Source organism: Rissa tridactyla, chromosome 2, assembly GCF_028500815.1.
Source record: "Rissa tridactyla isolate bRisTri1 chromosome 2, bRisTri1.patW.cur.20221130, whole genome shotgun sequence".
Taxonomy (NCBI): Eukaryota; Metazoa; Chordata; class Aves; order Charadriiformes; family Laridae; genus Rissa; species Rissa tridactyla.
In genome coordinates this window covers 132,800,809-132,806,372 of record NC_071467.1, presented here as the reverse complement: position 1 = coordinate 132,806,372, position 5,564 = coordinate 132,800,809, and positions in this window count along the sequence as shown.

Here is a 5,564-nt window from a genome sequence, read left to right as displayed (position 1 = left end):
GCCTGTTTAGCAGCATTAGTGGATCGCTCAAAATGTAATTTGATATGCTTTCACAACCACAATGGATATGATATTGTTTGTGCCAGGCCGATGGTTTCCCTGTCAAACTCAGAAATAAAATGAGCTTTAGAGAAGAGGATAATCCTTTTCTATTTTTAATTTGAACCTCAGTTTGTGAATCGAGGGATAAGATATCATTAACCTGTTAATGTTTATAGAGTGCTTTCAGAATAACAATGTGTTTAGATGAGAGACAGCACATTACGATGCTTTCATTTGTATTAAATCTGCCACAAACTGTCTATTCATTTAAATTATTTGAATTTATTTTCTCAGATTTCACAAGAAGCTGACTCTCCTTTCCAATCCTCATCTCAAAATTCTGAGTAAGAGATTTTGTCCCTGAGATTACACCTTTTTCTGCCATCCCTCCAAGATTCTTGTATCTTGGACTTCAAATCTAGGATCTCTATATGCTTGGACCCCTTGACATGGCTTTGTTTAATTACACATGACAGTGCACATAAGCACACATAGGTACACACACACGAACGACAGCTGGTTTTCATCAAAAAGGAATATAGAATTTTATCTCAGCTAAAATGACATTTAATCTTAAGAGTCTCTAAATTTAAACTAAATCTAGAACTCTCTTACGTAGCATGCTGGCTCCTTGTTGGTAAGGCAACAGCTCTCGGCTCACCATCCCTTCTGGAGCAGTTGGCCCTCGCTGCTCCCCCACAAGCTGTTTATCTCATGCTGTGGCCTGAAGTAGTGAAAACTTCCCCAGAGAACCTGGCTTTGTGGTATGTTGCCCCTTACGGAGTACAGAGGTTCCCTGCGTCGCAGGTTACCCTCAGTCTGAAATCCCACTGAAGCTGCTTTGGGATTTGAGTATTGCTAACCCCTCCCTTGAGCCTGGTCTGGATACGTACATCAGGTTAGCTGCCTGCCTGTCTTACACGCACCTCCCTGGACATCTCCTCTAATGCTATGACTAATGCTCCAGGCCTATGCTACCGTGCCATATGACTAATGCTAATCATTAGGTCAAGTAACCCTGCCCACCCCAGGGACAGAGCAGTACAAAGGAAGGTAACACACGAGTGGGATCAGTGTATTGAAGTGCTCATGTGGTGTCTATCGGTGCAATGGGAGCTTAAAAGCAGCTCCTCAGGGAAAGGAGGGGCAGGCCCTTGCTTTTAGCTTTCCTCACCACAGCTCTTATCAGCAAAGGCGCTGACCTTGGACTCAGCAAGCTGAAATCTTTAACTCGGCTGACTAAGCTCCCACAACAGGGGGAATGCACACAGGGTCCCAACAACACAGCTATTTCTGTGTATCCCACGCAGAAAGAGGACATCTTATGACTGCTTTCAACCTGAAATTAAAACTCTACAGGTAAATTCTTTACACTGTGAAATCTGAAATCAGCCAGATGTACATTGCCAGTTTTCTCAGTTTGTCACTAAGATAGCTGTACTAAGATTTGCGATGATAGACAGACGTGGATGATTCTCATTTTTGCAGTTATATAATAAAATCTGGAAAATCAAGTGATAGCTGCGTCAGCATGTTTACTTCAATGAAATAAAGGATAAATGGGTTAAAATTCTTACTACTTCCATATGAGGCCCTCCATAGGCAGATAGCAGTGGCTTCACGTTCACAGGCCCTGGTCCTCGTGGGGGATTTCAACCACCCTGACATCTGCTGGAGGGACAACACAGCAAGGCACCAGCAATCCAGGATGTTCCTGGAATGCATTGATGACAACTTCCTCCTCCAAATGGTAAAGGAACCAACAAGAAAAGGTGCCATGCTGGACCTTGTTCTCACCAACAGGGAAGGGCTGGTGACCAACGTGAGGCTCAGGGATAACCTTGGCTGCAGTGACCACGAAGCGATAGAATTTAAGATCCTCAGGGCAACTAGGAGGATGTATTCCAAGCTTACGACCCTGGGCTTTAGGCATGAAGACTTTGGTTGCTTCAGGGATCTGCTGGCCAAAGTGCCATGGGACAAAGCTCTAGAGGTAAGGGGGGCCCAGGACAGCTGGTCAGTATTCAAGGATCACCTTCTCTGTGTCCAGGAGCAAACTATACCGACAAAGAGGAAGGCAGGAAAGAATGCTAGGAGACCTGCCTGGATGAACAAGGAGCTCCTGGACATGCTGTCACACAAAAAGAAACTTTATAAGCAGCGGAAGAAGGGACAGATGGAATGGGGGGCATATAAGGAAGCTGTCCGAACAGCAAGAGACCTGGTGAGAAATGCTAAAGCTCAGTTAGAATTAAATCTAGCCAAGGAGATCAAGGGAAACAGCAAAAATTTCTATAGGTATATTAATGGTAAGAAGACTAGGGAGGGTGTGGGCCCCCTCAGAAAGGAAACGGGGGAGCTGGTGACAAGTGATATGGAGAAGGCCGAGGTTCTCAACGACTTCTTTTCCTCAGTCTTCACTGGCAAGGGCTCCAGCCACACTCCCGGAGTCACAGAAGACAATGGCAGGGGTTGGACAGAACTGCCTATCATAAATGAAGATCAGGTTCGTGACCATCTGATGAACCTGAAAGTGAACAAGTCCATGGGACCCGATGGGATACACCCATGGGTACTGAAGGAACTGGCGGATGAGGTTGCTAAACCGCTCTCTATCGTATTCCAAAAGTCATGGCAGTCTGGTGAAGTCTCCGCTGACTGGAAAAGGGGAAACATAATCCTCATTTTCAAAAAGGGAAAGAAGGATGAACCAGGGAACTATAGGCCAGTCAGACTCACCTCTGTGCCTGGTAAGATTATGGAGCAGATCCTCCTGGAGGCGCTGCTGAGGCAGAAGAATAACAAAGAGGTGATTGGGTACAATCAACACGGCTTCACCAAGGGCAAATCGTGCCTGACAAACCTGGTGGCCTTCTATGAGGAGGTCACAACATCAATAGACAAGGGGAGAGCAACTGACATCATTTACCTGGACCTGAGCAAAGCCTTTGACACTGTCCCGCGTGGCATCCTGGTCTCCAAGCTGATAAAATATGGGTTTGATGGACTGACGATTCAGTGAATAAAGAACTGGCTTGACGGGCGCACCCAAAGAGTGGCTGTCAATGGGTCCATATCCAAGTGGAGGCCAGTGACGAGTGGAGTGCCTCGAGGACCAGTACTGGGACTGGTCTTGTTTAACATCTTCGTCAGTGACGTGGACAGTGGCATAGAGTGCACCCTCAGCAAGTTTGCCGGCGACACCAAGCTGTGTGGGGAGGCTGACACGCTGGAGGGAAGGGATGCCATCCACAGGGACCTGGACAGGCTGGAGAGGTGGGCCCATGCCAACCTCATGAAGTTCAACAAGACCAAGTGCAAGGTCCTCCATCTGGGTCGGGGCAATCCCAAGCACCGATATAGGCTGCGCAGACTGGCTTGAGAGCAGCCCTGAAGAAAAGGACTTGGGGGTGCTGGTAGACGAGAGGCTCAACAGGAGCCGTCAGTGTGCACTAGCAGCCCAGAGAGCCAATCGTATCCTGGGCTGCATCAGGAGAAGCGTGGCCAGCAGGTCGAGGGAGGTGATTCTCCCCCTCTACTCCACTCTCATGAGACCCCACCTGGAGTACTGCGTCCAATTCTGGAGCCCCTACTACAAGAAAGATATGGACGTGCTGGAACATGTCCAGAGAAGGGCCACGAGGATGATCAGAGGGCTGGAGCACCTCTCCTATGAGGACAGACTGAGAGAGTTGGGGTTGTTCAATCTGGAGAAAAGAAGGCTCCAAGGAGACCTTATAGTGGCCTGCCAGTATCTTAAGGGGGCCTACAAGGAAGCTGGGGAGGGACTTTTTAGGATGTCAGGTAATGGTAGGACTAGAGGGAATGGATTAAACCTAGAGATGGGTCAATTCAGACTGGATGTTAGGAAGAAGTTCTTCACCATGAGGGTGGTGAGACCCTGGAACAGGTTGCCCAGAGAGGTGGTGGAAGCCCCATCGCTGGAAGTTTTTAAGGCCAGGCTGGATGGGGCTCTGAGCAACCGGGTCTAGTGGGAGAAGTCCCTGCCCATGGCAGGGGGGTTGGAACTAGATGATCTTTAAGGTCCCTTCCAACCCTAACAATTCTATGATTCTATTATTCTATATAGGAATAACTATTAGATGGCAGAACCACAGAATACCAAATGGAGTACAAAGTCCATCTTACTAAGTTTTACCAAAAGGTATGTGATATCAGGAACAAAACAGCTCATTCCGCTATTTAACAAAACAAAGCCTCACTTTATTCCATGCATAAAACTCCCTCCCTTTGAGTCATGGCATTTAGCTGTTCAGCACCTTGATATCCGTGGAATTAAACTGGAAACATCATACAAACACGCAAACAGCAAATTCACACTAAAAATGAAGCTTTGGGTGTCACAACCCAAAGACCCACGGGATCCAGGCACCAAATATTTTGGCTCATTCACTGCTTCTGGAAGAGGGGTGGATGCAGCCACCAAGAGTGAGAAGTGGTTGCCTCTGCCTCACGTTTATTTCCCTTCTCAGCCCACGCAAGCCTGAGACACACTTCCACCTTGACAATGGAGGCCGAGGTCCCTCAGGCATTGCTGGCAGGGCCTCCACCCACATGCTCCAACTTTCCCCCTTTGCTCACCCACCGTGACAGCCAACACCCACCAGCCACTTGGCCAGGGCAGGTTTGACATCCTCCCAGATACTGCATGATCTCTAAAAACACAGAATCATAAAATCGCCTAGATTGGTAGGGACCTTTAAGATCATTGAGTCAAACCATCAACCTCACACTGCCAAAACCACCACTAAATCATGTCCCTCAGCACATCTACTTGTCTCTTAAATCTCTCCAGGGATGGTGATTCCACCACTTCCCTGGGCAGCCTGTTCCAATGCTTGATAACCCTTTTGGTGAAGAAATTTTTCCTAATATCCAATCTAAACCTCCCCTGGCTCAACTTGAGGCTGTTTCCTCTCATCCTGTTACTTGGGAGAAGAGACCGACCCCCACCTCTCCACAACCTCCTTCCAGGTAGTTGTAGAGAGTGATAAGGTCTCCCCGCAGACTCCTTTTCTCCAGGTTAAACAAGCCCAGTTCCCTCAGCTGCTGCTGGTAAGACCTGTTCTCCAGATCCCCTCCCCAGCTTCGCTGCCCTTCTCTGGACACACTCTGGCACCTCAATGTCTGGACACACTCTGGCACCTCAATGTCTTTCTTGTAGTGACGGGCCCAAAGCTAGACACAGTACTCGAGGTGGGGCCTCACCAGTGCCGAGTACAGGGGGACCATCACTTCCCTAGTCCTGCTGGCATGCATGGACGTGCCTGGATCCAAGCCCTTTAGGCGCACCCATCCCCAAAGAAATCCCCCCGAAACCCCACCGGCCCGAACGCCTGCTGCTGCCGCCCCCTCCCAACGCCTCCCGCCCGCCCCCCTCAGGGCGCACGCGCTCTGCCGCCCACCACGTGACGCACGCAAGCCCCTCCGCTCTTTGTTTATCCCGCGCTGGGGGGCCGCGCCGGCCGATGGCGTCAGCGCGCCCGGCCCCGCCTCCCGAG